Source organism: Dermatophagoides pteronyssinus, unplaced genomic scaffold, assembly GCF_027571235.1.
Source record: "Dermatophagoides pteronyssinus isolate colony J.1.1.1.1 unplaced genomic scaffold, Derpt_VIB-CSIC_2022.12 sq0007, whole genome shotgun sequence".
Taxonomy (NCBI): Eukaryota; Metazoa; Arthropoda; class Arachnida; order Sarcoptiformes; family Pyroglyphidae; genus Dermatophagoides; species Dermatophagoides pteronyssinus.
The window spans coordinates 748,944-768,096 of NW_027461531.1; the positions used below are offsets into that span (position 1 = coordinate 748,944).

The 19,153-nt window shown below is 26.8% G+C and overlaps 1 protein-coding gene across 3 annotated transcripts in view; it reads left to right on the forward strand.

Moving 5' to 3' along the window:
* Positions 1–1,442: 1,442 nt before the first annotated feature.
* Positions 1,443–19,153, forward strand: part of LOC113799561 (protein O-linked-mannose beta-1,2-N-acetylglucosaminyltransferase 1-like) — a 33,836-nt gene continuing 16,125 nt past the window's right edge. Inside the window, exons 1-3 of one of the 3 annotated variants that reach the window (XM_075820701.1) lie at positions 1,443–2,536; positions 16,317–16,362; positions 16,445–16,525. The gene's annotated coding sequence lies outside the window, so the exon portion shown is untranslated. Of the gene's footprint in view, positions 2,537–16,316; positions 16,526–19,153 lie in introns of all 3 variants that reach the window. The other 2 variants (XM_075820700.1, XM_075820702.1) reach the window with 2 other exon arrangements.

Genomic DNA, 19,153 nt, shown 5'->3' on the forward strand with positions numbered 1-19,153 from the left:
AAATGGTGGTAGTGTCTCCAAGAAGAAACAAAAAAAAAATTTATTTTTAACCATTTTTTTTTTTTTGGTTTACTGTTCATCATGATGATGTTAATGTTCTAGATTTTTTTTCGGTCTCGAACATTTTATCTCGAGAAAAAATTCCCCACTATACCTTCAATATGACTTACACCTTTAATCTTTCCATTTTTTTCTTTTTTTTATATACTCAAATTGTATTCATCTTTCATTTTTTTCGCATCATCATCATCAACAACAACATTATTATGGCAATGATATAATGATATATTTATGTATGAAATGATTATGATGGGCGCTATATCGATAATATCGTTTCAATTCTCATCATTAGATGGATGGGAAAAAAAGCATTTTGAATCATTGATGATGGTTGGTTGGATAAAAATGATTTCAACAACATCATCATCATCAACTAAATGATGATGATGATGATTTGAGAAATGATAAAGTTTCAAAAGAATGAAAAAAAATGATACTGATGGATTCCAAAACAAAAATATTTGTATATGATTATTAATAATAATTCAGAATATTCTTTCTTTCACTATTTGTAGTTTTTTCAAAAAAAATTTTGATTTGAAAATTCTAGAAAAGAAAAAAATGTCGGCTCAACTTTCGGTTGCTGTTGTTGTTGTTGTTGGTATTAACAAAATGAAAAAAAAGGATTTCAATTTTGAAAAGATGTTCAAAACATTTTAGTTAGAAAATTTGAAATTCATAAAATGAAATTTGAATACCTGATAAATGTATTGCGAAATATATGAAAAAAAGTGGGTAACCTGAGTTTATTTTATGTAATAATAATTCAACAATGAATGAAACCAACAAAAAAAATGGGATGATAATCTTGAATGTTGTAATTCTTTTGATTTTTTTTTGTGTGGTTTCTTTTCATTTGATTATAATTAAAATTTTTTTCAGATTTCATTATGAATTCAAATCTTCTTCTTCTTCTTTTTCTGATGAGTTTAGGAATCGAATTTCCGAACATCATCATAATCATCCTATACACGCTTGATTTGTCTTCATGTACTGGATAATTAATTTAAATATATTTTTTCATGAATGTTTAATTTTCATTTTTTTGACTTGATTCGAATGAAAGTGGATCTCTTTATTCATCATTATCATCATCTTTTCTTCTTTCGAAATCATCGAATCAATGATTATTATTTTGAAACATCCCAATCATCATAGAATGAAGAGTAAGATGAACAAGAAGAAGCAAATGCAATATATAAAGTTTTCATTTCATGTGTTCCCAAATGTTCTCTATAGAGAAACAAAATAAAAAGAGAATGAGAGTAAGAGAGAAAAAAAAACTATAGAATAGCTTGAGAACGAATCTATCTGGAAAACATGGAAGCCATCATTGATCACCATCGACAACGGAAAAAAAAATGAAAAACTCTGAAATCAAGTCAACCGACCAACCAACCGATCAACCAGTCAGCCAGACCACTAACACATTCACAGACATTTACCGACATTGGATTCTCGTTGCTTGATGAAGAAGAGGATCCCGCAAATATAAACACATTGAAACAGACACACACACACATGCAACAACTCTCGCCAGCTTTTTTTCTCTCAGTTCATCGTCAATAGTAAAACTCCATTGTCATATCGCATTCATGTCTATCCGTTCGTTAGTTTTTTTTTAAAGTCAAGTTAAATCAGTTTGTTGTTTGCTTTGCACACGTTCGGTTGTCTGTAATATACATTTATTCTTCAAAATTTTTGTTTGTTTGTGGGCCATTGTAAATCAGACCATATTAAAAGATGATGATGATGATGATGTTACTTGGGATCAACATTTTGACTATTAAATTTTTTTTCGCTACATGATTTGTGCCCGTGATATAAATCCTCATTGAAAATTTTTTTTTTTTTTTTGCAGCAACAACTTTGAAATATCTTGCTGTGATCTTTGTCCATCATCATATGTATATATGTGTTTTGGATGTTTTAAATTAAAAATTTCAGTTCGTCGCCCTCATCATCATCATAATCATAAACAGCAACAACAACATCAATTCGATAGATGCAACGACAGTTGCCGGTTACTCAAGTCAGATCATTTTGTCGATGATAAATGAAATGATTTAGGATTTTTTCTAACTTTATCTCCCATTTCGAATTGATTATTATTCATCATCATCATCATCATGTAATGATTTTTTTTGTTTGTTCTCATTTTTCGCCGACAAAGATCAATCCTTTTTTTCATGTTTTTAGTTTGTTGTGTGTGTCTGTGGATCATATTGACATGTTATCGAATTAATAAATCAAATTTTTTTTTCATTCAATGAAATAAATGATTGTTTTGTTGTCGTCGTTGCTGTTAATAATGATTGTGTCCAGTGTACAGATGTTACGACCATAATAAATGATGATGATGATAATGTGATAAAATAATAGTGTGAAATCTGTATCATCTTTTTGTTGATCAAAAGAAATCCAAGACATACTTATATCAAGGAAATACACTATACTATCAAAGATTGTCAAACAAGTAAGAATTTTTTTCTTTTATTTCATTTACCACGTTATTTTTCCAAAGAAAAAACAAAGATTCTTATCTACTGATTTGATACATTTGATTTGATCACATTGAATTTCTCTTCAACTGGTTATAAGATTTTGTTTTTTGTTTTTCTTGTCCATCTTTCCTCCACCTTACAATCAGATTACAGATAGATTTTAATGGCTAAATAGCTAAATGTGTGTGCATCTATTTCTGTCTGTTCTTGATTTTTGTTTTCCAACTGACAATTTATTAAGTTTTATCAGGTAAATAGTTGATTGATACAATATTCATAGCAACCTAGATTTGTTCAACAAAAAAAAATCCCGTTTTCCGTTCTAAAAAGAACTAGAAATCTTTAGTTAGTATCGATTAAAAGATATGAATATTTCATTTAATTTGAAAATTTATATAAGATGCTTTAACCTTAAATTAAGTTGTTTGTTCAAAGTTTAAATTTATTTCAATTAGGTACATCATCCGGGAAAAAAACTATTCATTTTATCGATGTAACTCTCTTTTTATCATTATCAACACACACACACACACATAGACATATACACAAAGTACCCGACCTTTATGATATTATGGTTTGTTGATCAAATATTAATTATGCAATTTTTGTTTGCCTTCAAGGCAATTTTTTTTCAGGTAAAATTCTTGTTTTTCTTGCATTGCATCTTCATAAAATGCAATGTTATTGGCCTTTTTATCGATAACCCGATTGATGATGATGATCAAAGAGAATGCTTCATCATAATGGGTGTGATACTTTTTTTTCCAAAAAATATATTCATTCATTTATAGAATTAGCCTGAAGGGTTTACACTTATTATCTAATTCAATGATGAATTTCTAGTTACTGTAGTGTTATTTGAATAGACTTTTTTTCTTCATTCCATATGTGCATAATGATATTTCCTTCGAATTTCTTGCCATAGTAAAATACCATAGATCAAATTGCATAAACTGTTGGGAAGAAATAAAGAAAAAATTGAACAACAATCAATTAGTATTGTGATTAAGATTCAAGTTCAAATGAAATTAAAAACTACTAATTATTATAATGCATTATATTTTGTTAGTTAATTTGGATCCATTTGAATCAAAAAAAAATTATCAAACGATGTTATTAATCGATTTTCAAATGTTTTGACCCAGAAATTGTCCTGTCACCGTGTAATAAATAGGGCGTTTTTTACGATAATAAGTACGTGTCATTTTAACAGCTGAACAATTTCAAAATCATCAATTTTGCCATAAAACAGGTGGATAAACAAACAAAATAAGTGAACAAACAAAAAACAAACAAACAAACAACAAAGAATAACATCAGATTTGTGATACCAATCATAGATTTGGTCTAAATCTAATTGTGCGAATGAAATTGAAATAAATCCATTTTTATTATATGAAAGTTGATCATGATATAAAATGATAAATGATAGAAAGAAACATAGATCATATTTTGTTTACATTCATGCAAATACAATTACAAGGAAAAAGAAGTGATGTAACTATGGCAAAAAGAAAAAATATATTTCCTTGTTACATGAATTTTTTGTTTATAATAATAATAATGTTTTATGTAAATTATGTTGTTCGAGTAGTAGAGAAAAAAGTAAAGTAAATGAAAAAAAAATAAATTGATCAAATAAACCAGGTAGATAAATATTACAGATATTTTTGATTTGATAATCATCGAACTTTGTAACCACACAGATTTTTGTGTGTTTGTGTTTTCATCAGTTTTTCAGAGTAAATAATAATATTTTTTTTCTATCGAAATCGAAATATTGACATTAACATCCGTCTCATCATCATCATCATCATCATCATTGTATCGTTTGTATGAGAATAATAATTTTTCTTGTTATACATCATGAATCATCGCGATATGAACGAAACAGAAAATAAAAATCGAAACTGATTTAATTTCATTATTGTTAACAGAACAATTTATGTTTGTCTTTATGATTATCAAAAAAAAAAAAATGAAACATCAAATTGGCTTCAACATGTAGGCTGTTGTTCCCACATACATTATGTCACGAATTAATATCCATTGGTTTCAACATATTGATCATCGCTCTATGGAAATATCGTTTCTACATAGACAACCATTGATTCGATGACATTTTAAACTTTTTTTTCCTCATTATATCGCTATCGTTTTCGGTTGTTTTAATTTTTCCATTCGCAAAAAAAAGCTAGAAATTTTTCTCCGAAAACGAAAGAAAGAAAGATTAACATGATGGATAATAGTTGCGGAAAAAAAAGAAACAAACAAACAAACAATGATAAATGATGTATATCATGAGTCTTAATTTATTAAGTATAAAAAAAAATTTTGACACCAAAATAATAATAAACGATTATTGGATGGACAACCAAAAAAAATTTATGTTTTGTTTCGATTTTTTCTTCTTCTTCTTCTTTTTCTTGGAACACTCATTCATTTATTGTCAATGAACATCTAAAGAGTTAAGTTTGAATCCAAATAACATTTCAAATGATTGTAAACGAATGAATGGTCATGTGAAAAAAAAAGTTTTTTTCTCTTTTCTTTTATTACTATTATCATCATTATCATCATTTTTTCCCTATACTCCAATTTGTAGATCTTTTTGTTGTTGTTATCGTTGTTTATTATTTTACTTTTCATTTCGATCTAACTTGAATGATCATCATTTATTTGTACTGAATGTATTCAGTGTGTCAAATGAATTGTGAAAAAAAATAAAACTCAAAAAAGAATATACAAAAAAAAACCAGAAGTGGATTTGTAAATAGAGTGGGAGAAAGATGTATTTTTGTTAAACAATTGAAATGAATGTCATTTTCAGTCAAAACATTCATTCATTCATTCGGTTGGTTGGTCTTATCTTTAGTCTAGTTTGGTTTCCGTCCCTAAAGGGCGACATGACCACTAGAACAACAACAACAATAACAAAACATAACACGATCCATAATGATGAAAAGAATCTTAACAAATTTTTTCAATGTTTTTAAATCTTCTTTTTTTTGTTGGTAATATTAAAGATGGGTATGAATGCTATCTTATCTTATTTTCCTTTTCCTTATATATTATTATTATACATTCAATGATTGAGTATGAAAATTGTCTTCTTTGACCATAAACTATCACCATCACGTATTTAGCTTTTCATTGATTTTTTTTCGCTTGTTTCACAAGTCAACAAACAAAAGTTATTAATGATAATCTCTATGGAAAATAAATGTTTGGTTATGGTTAAACAAGGCGAATAATGATGGTCAATCATTTTTTTTTTTTTTTTTTTTTGTTAAATGAAAGATAGATAAAATTTTCATAGTTTTATTTGGTCAATTTATTTGGTAAATGATTTTTTTTTTTTATTTTATTACAAAAAACCCTTATACCTAAAAAATAAGGGTAAAAAACAAATGGTAAATGATGAATTACATTTGATGATAGAATCTATGGAAATGAGAATTTTTATTCTTTCGGTTTCTCTTTATTGTTAAACGAAAAAAAATACACTAGATTTCCTGCTTTTCTTCCCTGAAAAAAACAAACCATAATGTACTTTTTATTCATATACTAAGAATAATCACCATCATCATCATCATCATCAGGTAGTAAATGTAATTAATTTTCTTTTTTTTTCTTCTTCTTTTGTTTTTTCTGGTTCGGTTTTTTTTATATATATTCTCCTATTTATTATTTTTATTTACTGTTATATTGTGAAAACGAACCGAAAAATTTTCTTTTCCATGTTTGTCAACATCATTTTTTTTTCGGTCGATGTTTGTTATACTAATAATAAATATTTATAAATATAAAAAAAACAAAACAAAAATGAAAGGAAATGAATCATTCGTTTTTTTTCCATAAGATTTTTACTTTTATGTTTCCATATAATTTTTTTTATTTTCATTTTTCTTTCCACATGTTTTGTATGTACAAATGATCACAAGTTTGTATTTTATAACTAATGTTATTTTGGATGGATTTTGGTTTTTGTTTTTTGGTTTTTGGTTTTGTTTCCGGTTTGTTTTCTGTTTTTAGTTCCGGTGAATGTATTCATTTTGAAAATGAACCAAAAACAATGAATATATTAAACGGTGGTAGCACGAATAGTAAAACAGTGAGAGGAAAATGTGACAAAGTCTAACTTAAAAAAAAATCCAGCATCATTCTTCAATGTTTTATGATCAAACCAAATTTCCAAAAAAACCGTACCGGTCTATAGTTATTCTTATTTTAGTTCAATATTTAAATTCTCGTATTTTAGTCTATAACTGTCTGTTGTTGTTTTTTTTCATGATTACAATTCCTGAATATTTGTTTTCAACATCGATCGAATCGATCCAGCTATATTTTTTTCTTTTCGTATTCGTTCTACGACAATAATACACATTTTATGACATAAAGAGAGAGTGAGAATGTAAAAGTGAAAGCTGACATCATCGACTTACCAATCGTTTGTTACAAAATGCTTTGTTGGCATTATAGATGATGATGATGATGACAGCCGATTGACAGCATCTAAAATTCATTTGTTTTGTTTTTCTTGTTTCAGAGATGCTTAAATTCTATTTCTGTTGTGCTTTTTTCTCTCTCACTCACTATAATCATCAGACTTGTCGATCGTATTCATCCATTTAGCATAGTAATGATGATGATGGTTTAAAGAGGAATCATTATTCACAATCGATTTCATGTGACAAGTAAAATGCATAAGAAACATAATATTCAAGCATCCCAAAAAATATTCATCAACAACCCCTTGTTGTTATCCACTTAATTTTGATCTTCCATTGAAAAGGATGGGAAAAAACAAAATCCATATTAATGATGATGATGATGTTTGAACCATTTTGGTTATCGTTAATTATGTAACAATGTGTGTGTGTGTGGTGTCCATCATTTGTTACCTTAAAAGTTGGCCATTATTATTTTGATTGATGATAAAAAGAAATTGTCGTTGGACAAATCAGCAGAAATTTCTTTTTTCTTGGTTGATTATATATAAATCAATGATCAAGCAAGCAAGCAGGTCAAATTGAAAGGGAAAAAATAATCTTTACTTATATGAATAAACCATTCATTCAAATTTTCATTTCTTTTCACTTTTTTACAATGATAACAACAGCCATCATTATCATCATTATCATGAAAGAAGTTGTTTGAGGCAGATAAAAAGACTTTCTTTTTATAAAATATTCTCATTTTCATTTTATCCATGTCCTAACGGTCATCATTATTATCATCATCATCATCATTGTCGTAACAATTTTCACACATCACATTCAGCAAAAAAAAAGAAGTTAGTTTTGTTTCACATACAAATTTAACTATAATTTCACAATTGATGGAGATGATAGTCACGATAATACGGTTGTTATCCCATAGAATAACAACGTTTTCAAGTTTTTTTGGAAAAAAACTTGAAAAATGTTAATCCTTTCTCATATCAAGTTTTCATTTTTCAAACTAATCCGGTATTTTTTCTCTCTTAAAAAAAATGAAATGAATTCGATTAAGCAAAGCGATAAAGAGACATTGTCAAAAGAAAAATTTTATCATCATTTTATTTATTCGTCTTGTTCAAATCTTATCTATGTAGGAATCTTTTAAAGAATTTTCTATAATTTTAAAAATAACCAATCTTACACCAAAACTGTTTTACATGTCGAATTATAATTTACATTTTTCTGTCTTTTTTTCAACAAATACAAAAAAAAAGAGACGGAGAAAATATAAAAAAATAAACCAAATCCGCCTTGAATCCAATTATTTCCATCACTTTTTTTCTCGCATGCTTTTCAATCAATCGATTGATTGAATGAATGACTGACTGACGGAATGTGATTGACACTTGGACGGTGGCGTACGTTACATTATTTGAATGAATTTTTGTGTTGTTGCTGTTGCCTGTTTTGGTTCGATCGACATGATTGTCGAATAGACGATCATTTTTTCATTTACCGTTCATCGTCATTCATATTTTATTTAGCCTAAAATAGAGAATCAATCGTTTTCATACGCCCTTACCCTTAAATACTATTGAAAGATTTATCGACGAAGAGAAAAAGTTGTTGTGATTTTTTTCCCCCTTTTCAATCTCTCTTCTTTTCTATTTGATGTATTTTAGGGTTATTATTATATTCATCATTCAAACATCCAATCATAATAATAAAACACGCACACACAGTTTGACGCCAAAGAATAGGCTATTGAATATTTTATTATTAATATTTTTGCTATTTTTTTTTGGTTTGGTTGAACATTATTAGTATCATGATCGTATATTGTTTTGATTATCGTTTCGTTTTTTGACATGACGCCAAAGCAATCAAAAAATATACATTGACTATATAAAGACGATCTTATTATTATTATTATTATTCGAACCATACAGATGTGAAAAACAAAATAAAAATGACAAAGCTTTTGTATGTATGTAATTGTATGTGGTTAATGTTTATATGTTGACATTTTTGGATTCATCATCATCATTACATTACTTGTTCCTAATATAGTGGCGAAAAAAAATGATTGTAAAAAACAGCACACAAATCCTTTGGATACATGGCCTTGTATGGCATTTATGTTGTATACACATGATGCTGTAGGTGTTTTCACTTTCTTTCGTTTCGGGAAAAATTGAAATTTTTTTTTCAATTTTCTTCTTGATCTATTTTGTGTGTATGTTCTGACAATCATCTCCGTGAAATGAATTTCAAAAAAAAACCGTTTTGTATTTAAAATTTTTCAACAAAATAAAATTTATAATGACAAATCAATTTTTAATGCATACTTGTGGTTTCATTGCATATATGCAATCCGATAGATTTTCGAGCTAGGTTTCAAGCTCTTTTTTCCCCTATTATTATTATCATGATTCATGTCTATTTTCGGCAAATTTATTAGCTATAGATAATAAATTTTCTATACTTTTCTGTTCAAAAATCTTCGAAATTATTTTCATTGTATTTGGTGTTCAAGTATTTTTTTCCTTCTCAATTCAGTAAATGATGATGAAAAATGAAAGCATTTTGTTTTTGTTTGTTTGTTTGTTCCATTTTTCCTACTATTTGCTGAAACATTTTAGCTAAAATTCCCATATATTATTCATTGCTTGACGGCATTGCTTTCTCGTTTGTTTTTGCTTGCGTAATCACAATGACAAATTTACTTTCATCGAAACAACAAAAATGGAATCCTGGTGCTGCTTTCCTTCGTAATTCAATCAAACATTTACTTGAAACAAAACAAAAAATGAACAGATCAAAACAAATAAATAAAGAAAAGGCATTTCCCTTCATTTTTTTTCTTGCTCCAGAGAATTTTTGTCAAAATTTTTTCTTTCAAAGCCGGTAATTTGGTGAAACATAGAAGAATTTTACAAAGTCTAAAGCAAAAAAAAGAAACTTTACGCATTGATTTTAACGCAAATCATTTCGGTTGATTTGTAACCATTTTTCAATGCTGATGATGATGCGGCAAAATGAATCTATCTGACTTTGTAATATTGGAATTGTTTGTGACAACGTTTCACACCAATATCTTTGTCATGATGATAATTCTAATCTTCGGATCTTTTGCAGAATCGATGAAAAACAAAAAACAAAAAAAAAGCTTGAATCAGCATTAAACAAAAACAGTTCATTGAAAAATTTGGAGAAAAAAAAATTCTTTGCTAGTTATTGGATTGGATGTGATTTTTCTCCCCTTTCAAATTTTTGTATCGATCAATTTTATCCATCAGTATCGACTAAAATGAAACAGTTTTTTAGGAGGGAATTATAGTTATTTGATTTGAAGTTACCTAAACTCCATAATAGCGATGTTTTTATTTCTAATGATGAAAAAAATGATATGTAAATTAAAACGAAAAGAAAAAACCAAAAGCTGATCTCTTCTATATATAGCCTAACAGTTTTGTTTGCCCTCGAAGTGTGAATTTTGTTTTCTATTCGCTTATTATAATGATTGTTGTTGTAGTTGTTATTATTATAACATACATCCATAATTCATTTCATTTGGCCAATATTATCATCTTCATTTTAAAAATCTCATCATCATCATTATGATTATCTTCATCATCATCTTCATCATCATCTTCATCATCAACATAATTTGAGAAACAATGATAAACAATCAAAATGCAAACAAAACAAGAATGTATAATGAGAATATGGATGTTTGAATGAAAAAAAAAATTTATAATTAGAAATTTATATGGAAGAAAAAAAATTATTATATGAATATATGGGCTGCTGAAAATAGCCACCTGCTTTTTTCTTTAAAACAAACAACAAGAACAACAACAACAACATTGAGCTTCTTGCATTTTCTTATCTCTAACCGATTATTCTTAATCAATGAAGATGAACGCTGCTTATTATTATTACATATTATAAATGAAATGATTATTTTAACTTGCCCATCAAAAAAAAAGGGGTTTTTTTCGTTTTGTTTCTATTAATATTTGACTATTCTGATTATGGATTTTATTTTTTGAATCCTAATAAAACAGGTGCGAATTTTGTTGGTTCATCAATCTAATGGCAGTGGTCATTATCCACTTTTTTCGATTGAACTTCTGTTTGTTTGGACACATTTTGAAACCAATCAACCAACGAAAAATAACAAATAAATTAAAAGCAAAAACAAAACAATACAGAATACAGATCATGTGAAAATAAATTAAATTTTTTTTTCGCGAAATTCTTGCATCATTTATTTTCTCTCTCAACATGTAAATGTTTATGCAAGGTTAACTGATCATTGTATTTGTCTGTGTGTGTGTGTTTGCGTCACAGTATCCAGCTTGATATACGCAATAATAAAAATTGAAATTGAAACACAATTGAAAGGACCAATAATGATGATGATGATCATCATCATCATCAAAAATAATGACCATCAAAAACAGAGAAAAAAAATTGAGCGAAACAACAAAATTCAAAATATAATGTTTGACTTTTGACTTGTTTGTTTGTTTCTCTGTGTGTTTATTTGAATTTTTTGATTCCATTATTATTGCCTATGATTATCATCACCTTGTGTTTTTGTATAGTTTTTGTTCATTATAAGTTTTTTTTTCAAAATTGGGCGCGACTTTGATCCCTTTTTCTACAAGAATGTTTTTTCCTATGTGTATTTTATTATTGTTTTGTTTTCCGATGAAAACATTCATGAAATTGTTTAGATTTAAAGATTTGAATTTGTTGTTTTTTTTCTTGATGAAAATAAAAAATGAATAAAAAAGGAGAAAGTTTTATTTTTTTTCGTTCCAAAACTTAATTTGTATACAAAATAAACGTATTTTTATAGGAAATGATTTGTACATTTTGACTTTTGGATTTGAATAATGAAACTTATAATAATAAGATCATTATATAATTATTATGCAAATGAATAAAAATGAATTTTTTCTATTCTTTTCGATTCTAATCTCGATATTCATCTTTAACAACAACAAAATGATGACGATGATGATGATGTAAATCCTAATATTAAGCCCTCATTTTAATGCCTTATTATTATACAAACACATATACCATATATGAATTAGAAGTTATTTGAATCACAATAATGAGATTCTTTTTGTTTCAATTCTTGAGCCAAATTATTTAGAATGATCAATATAAATTGAAATGTTTATTAACACAACAGTGTTTTTTTTTGGATTCATAATTGTCTATTTAAATAAATGAAAAAAAATTTGATATCGAAAAATAAAATCTAAAATTATATTTTTGTTTCTATCAAGTTATGGCCAGCAATCAATTTCTTTTTTTCTTCGAAAACTGATTGATTCGATTTGATTGTATTGATAGTTAATCTTTGAATTGCAATCGATTGATCGACATTTTTTTTGTTGCTTTCCTCTGTTACTATAGTTAAATTTATCTATCATACAATCAATCAATCAATCGATCGATCACATCAATTCGATGTCTAGTTTTGATTCGAATTTAGTTCTGTTATTTATTTTTTCCTATTTAATAGCTGTGTACTACTACGGGTGATTCAAATTAGATGACCATCATTAGCAGCAACAACAACAACAACAACAAAAAACCGGTCATCATCATCATCATTATCATTATGGAACAACAAACATCTTTTCTTATATTTTTTTTCACTCTAATCAACAATTTAATGCAATAGACAAAACGGACTATTGACCTGGGTAATACCTCATTATCATGAAACTCATTGTTGTACTCAATTTAAAATTAATGTAGCCAGTCGAATCGATTCAATTATTTTAATTTTGTTTATGATGATGTTGGGCGAGAAAAAAATCACCCAAAAAAAAAGTCTTCGGGTTTACTTTAACAACTTTCCTGATCAAAATTCAACCCAATTTTTTTTTGTTCAAAAATTTAATCATAAAATTATTGATATTTTAATAAACGAATATTATCATAATTTTTCAAAATTATAAGCTATCCATTGATATTCAATTTTTATTTTGAATTTTTGTTTGTTTGATAAGTTTGAAAAGATTGATATAAATCAGCATGAAAGATTCAGATAATACTTTATTGATTGGTCATCATATTGTGTTTGTGTGTGTGTATGATTATAATCCGATCACAATTGATGCATTTGAAACGATGGCAACGATCCCATACATACAAACATTTCTATATTGATTACATATTTATTTTAGATAGAAAAAAGGTGTGCTTTTTTTGGATTTCATCATCATAAACATCATAATTTATATTATTATTATTAATGTTGAAAAAATATGAAATAGCTAAAGAATGAATGAATGAATGAAAAGAAAAAAAAACCATGCAAACAAACAAACAAACAATAAAACTGACCAATGAAAGATTGATTGACAAATAATTGTCTTTTGCGTTTGTTAATTCATTTCCCACATATAAATAAAATGATTCGGTCTCAATTCTCTTTATACAAGGTTCACAGCTTTCGATATTTTTATCTCTGTGTGAGTAACACTCATAATGGCCCATTTTTTTTCTCTCGATCCAATATCAGAATTTCACATCCATTCATGATGCCAATTGGTGGCTTGCATCAGTTTTAAAAAAATAATCATTGTGAATGAAATGAATTTTTGCAATACTTTTTTTTGTCATCTTTTGTTTTTGTTTTTTTTGTACTGTTTTATATGTATGAATACCTTGACCTTAATTCATATTATTCAATGATCCACTGATTTGATTTAGATAATATTGTTTCACAAAGCATCCATCCGGGTCATTTTTGTTGTTAAAAATCCTTTTCTGTATTGGTCATTATTCTAATTGTAGCTTTTTTTTCACCAAAGTGATAATTATATCATGAAAATGAAAATGAAAAATTCATGCAAACAAATGATCATTGATGCATTGATAAATAATTACAAATTAATTGATTGCGAAACTTTATATTTTAATTTTAGAATAATTTTCTTCTATTCTAATGATATGTAAAAGATAATGAAGTTAGATTTTTTTTCAAATTGAATTGAATGTTGATAACTAGTGTTTTTTTCCAAAAAAAAAAAAAATCTAATCGCTTTAGAAATTAATCGAACATTGTACTTATTATTTACTGATGATCAACTGATGTTTTATGATAAGAATGATCATCAATGACCTCAATAATCATTGTTGAATGATGAATGAACATAATGATCATGGTCATCACTTGTTGTGATAAAATCATCAAGAATTATATATTGAATTGAAAGATTAAAGCCAAATCACAATAATCATTATGGACGTTTTTTCTTCTTCTTCTTTTTTTGGGTGCTCAATAAAACCTGATTTAAAGTCAGCCAAATCATTCCTGTCATCATCATCATCATCATGTAGTAATCGTGAATTGTTTCGAAGTAAAACTTGTAATGATTTATTTGAACACAGGATTCCATGAATTCAAAATGAAAAAAATCAATCGAGATTGATTAAAGGCTTCTAAATTTTAGATTAGGTGTATGACAAGTGTACCAGACACATCTGTATTTTTAATCTTTTTTGTTCCGATATGATCCGAAAATAAACCTTGTCATTGTTTTTTTTTGTTCACATCATTTGATATCATCATCATAATCATTGTGATGTATTCCATACAATGAAAGAGAGAGAGAGAGAGAGAGAGAAAGAACAGGTCATCACACAATTATCTTTGATGAGATGATGACTTAAATTTTATATAATGTCATGTTAATATTGAATGACAAAAACAAAAATATGAAAAACAGATATAAAAAAAAGTGACAGCAAAAACAATGACCATCTGGATTATTTAGTATTATTCAACCTAACTGATCGAAAATTCAATGTGACAACAATTCAAATTATGATAATGATCAACAAAAACATCAACAACAACAACAACAACAACAAAAACTGTAACGTCTGGCTAATTTCAGCTAATATTTTCATTTCTGTTTTATATTTGTTTCACATCAAACTGAATTATGCTTGAATAAAAATGAATAAATTTTTGAAGTTAATAATTTTGAAGGTTAATCAAGTTTATCAAACAAGCAAACAAACAAAAATTCTTTAATTTCATTATGTTTTTTTTGTTTTGTTCTGCATTGTTGTTTATCCAAGCATTGAACTGCATTTATTCATTGTAAATCATTTGAAAAGTTTTCTTTATTCATTTCCCTCGCATCTTATTATTGTTTATTTATTGTTAAATATTTAAAAGCTGGATACGTTTTTTTTCTTTTGATTATGTTCAATTATTGTGTGTGTGTGTGTTTGCATTGTGTTTGCTTTAATCGTTGTTCATGCATGGGTTTTTAATATTTCAGTTTTTTTTTCTTTTGAAAATGTCCGAATTCTTTAGAAATAAAAAGAAACGAGGAGAAAACTTTACCTTTATTCATCTATTTTATTTGTTTATTCATTGATAGATTCAACAACTTGTTTTTTTTTCATTGAATTCGAATCATAAAAAAAAGAACAGTAGAAGAAAAAGGTTATAAACCGGGCAGCCCATCTTTGTTTAATGAGAGTTATTCGAGTGAAAGGATATTTCCTGATTTCTTTTCATTGCACACTTTGTTTCGCATCAAATTCTTTCATTCTGTTCGATTTACAAAAGAAAATAATGGTTTGATAAAATAATTTTATTTTATCGCTAATTGATTTATTGAATTTTTAGAGAAAATCATTCGATTTGTTTTTGTTTTTTTCCGCTCCATCACCATAATAAATATACACCTACACGAATCGTATACACAATGTGCAAATAAAATTTTTTTGATAAAAGAAGCTTAATGTTGTGATTTGTGATTGATAATTACAAATTACCTCCTCCTATACACATTTATAAGATTTGTACATTAGATTTTGATGATAAAACTTTTGCAGGTTAAAATGTTTTTGGTGCTATCATTGATGATTATATCATGGTTTTATTTATTTTTTTGAAATCCAACGTTGAGTTCATTTTGAATTAGTTTTTTTTGCTGTTGTCGTTGTTTATTTAAGTCGTAAATTAGAACATTAAAAAGACAAGTTTTTGTTTCTGTTGTTGTTATTGCCCCTTTTTGAAGTTAGAACGAATCAACCGAAAATGCATCTAGGCTATTAAAAAAAAATTTAGAAATGATTTCATTTAGAAATCTATGGAGGATTCTTTGCTTCGTTTATCTTCATACATAACTTATAACAAAATTTTTCTTTACATTTTTCCGGCAAATAATAAAAATGATCATTTAAGATTTATGTTTTTTTCAAATTTTTTATTATTATTCCTTTTAATAATTCTTTTTTCTTTTATTTACAGGTAAATCAATGATAAATTGTTTGATCGGTAACCACATTTCATAACTGTATGTTTAATGTGTATGTGTGTGTGTGGGTTTAATCGATGAGAATCAAAGTGGATAACATTCATCATCATTATTCCTACAGGTGTCATTCGGCTTGAATCCAGATTTGATTTGAAACAGTCAATATTAATGAAGAATTGTCGTTACGAATCTGTAGTTAATGGTATGTCATTCATTTGTTTTTTTCCTACACTATTATCGTGCCATGATTGTCGTTGACATTTTTTTCAGAATAATAATTTATCTAATTTACATAGATTTGTGATCATTTCCTTAACGATTTAAAATGTGAATGTAATTAATGGTTTTCATCAATTAACTACTATTCACACTATTAATATCGATTCACATCAACTGTTGTGTTTATTTGATGTAATGCTTATTGTGATTTTAATGTTGAGAGAAAGAAGCTCAATTTACATTCAACAAAAAAAAGAATTGGTCTGATTTTCGCACGAAATACTTTTGTAAGAAAATTTATAAATTCATGCATATAATTAGTGTTTAAAAAAACATAAAGAATGGATTAATGTTTATAAGTTTCAAATTTTTTTTCCAAAACGCCCACCGGTGAATTAACTCATCATTCATCAACTTTTAAAACTTTTTTTTAAAATTTTAATTCGTGAATAACTTTTCACTTCCGACACATATAGTTTTTTATTATTATAAACGAATATGTTTCTTTTATTTAACATCAAATACTAAATTATCCCATTTCAAATGATAATAGGTTACAGATATCAGAAAAATAAAAAACTTTGTTGCTATTGTTTTCATTGTTTGACAAGTCTACGACACGGGGTTGACATATAAATTTTTTTTCTTTTAAATTTTAATAATAACATCATGATGATGATTGCCAACCCCGAGATATTACTACTTCTACTATCTTTTAACATGATCGTTTTTTTTGTTTTGTTTTCTCTCGATGAAAATTGAATGGAAATGAAAAATAATAACCCGAATGCACATAGGATTACGTTACGTGGTTTTTCTTTATCGGTTCTTTCATGCACATAATTGACGCCCGGTTTAAAATTTTTTTTTTTCCTTCTCTAAACAATGAAAATTACGTCGTCGTTTTTTTACTCCGTTGTTCAATTACGTGATATATTTGAATGAAAATTTTTCCATTTTTTTTCAAGATAATTTCTGTTGTTTTTTTTTGTATGGGATCGAATGTAAAAGCCATTTTTGAGTCAAAGAACAATTTTTTTGTTTTGTTTTGTTTGAAATTATAAATTATATAATCATTAAGTTTATTATATCAGATGAATGAATATGAAAACAATAATTAATTTGTTCAATCTTATCGTGGTGGTTGTTGATGGATCGAAAAAAAATTCATTCAAATTGAATTTTTTAATTTTTCATAACTTCCGATTTTTTTCTGTTGAAAATTTCTAGTTCATTTTCTCAATGTATCATTTATCTTGTTTATGTGAAATATGATCGACATTTCATGTCCAGCCATTTGGATTTGATAATGATAGCCAACAATAATATACTTGAACATTCGTTTTTTTTTGTCTACGGAACAAAACAATTGTGTGTATCTGATATCAAGAGTCATTTATTATTATCATTTTTCGAATTGAATTGAATTGAAAACCATTTTCCTGTATTTTTTTTTTTGTTGTAGGAAAAAAATGTTTTTTTTTCAAAACGCAAAAGACAAGCCTCAATTGTTTTTTTTCATTTGTTTCATCTTCATTGAAAACTAGCTTGTGTGTAACGATTGTAATTGTCAACAATCATCATCAGATTCGCGAATCAATGAACAATGGTGGTCATCAACATTGCTTTTTTTCCCTATTATCATCACTTAATGTTCCAACATGGAATTTATTTATTTATTTTGGAAAACAACAACAAAAATCAGGAAAATATTTTCAAGTCATGTTTAATGATAAGAAACGAATCATGTGAAAAAAAACTATATTCTTTCTTGCAAATTCATCATCAAGAAGAAAAAAAAACTCAATAATGAATGAATAAAGAAAAACACAATGTGTGTGTGTGTTCGCAATAAAACAATGAAATATAATTTTCATAATATTATTTCAGTCTTTATATAATAATGATGATGATGATGTGACAGAAATAATATTTTTTTTTTCAAAACCCTGATAAGAACATTTAGGACAGGTAGAATAGAATGGAATATGAAATGAAGAGAACTGGATGAGAAATTATTATTTCTTACATATGCATCCCTTGATTAATATGCTGGAAATTATGGATAATAATAATTTCTTTATTCCATACATCCTATCCAGAGTAACAGAGAGAATTATAGAATTTCCGTTTACGGCCTATTTGTACCTATAGTTTTTTTTTGTTCTTGTATTTCGTTTGATATGATATGATATATGACACAACCCTGATGTCTAAAGAAAATCTTACAATAAACTTTTATCCATATTGTTTTGATCTTTTTTTAGCTGTGTTTTTTTTCACTCATACATCATATCATAATCATTTTCATTGATTAAATCTTTTAAGTTTCTCTGATTAATTTTTTCTTATTTTTGGACCGAAGAAAAAGAAAGTTAAACTAATTTATGAATGAAAAGACTTGATCGACAGCATTTTTTTTTTGTCTATCAACTTTCAATAATTCGACAAAAACAAAATTCGTGATCTACCGATTATAATTAATAATTTTGTTTTTGTTTTTGCTCTCTATCTCTCTTTCACTTTAATAAAACAAACGAGTTTATTGAATTATTCAAAAAAAAAAAAAAATTCAAACCATTATGATATCGTGTCAGTTACGTTAGGTTAC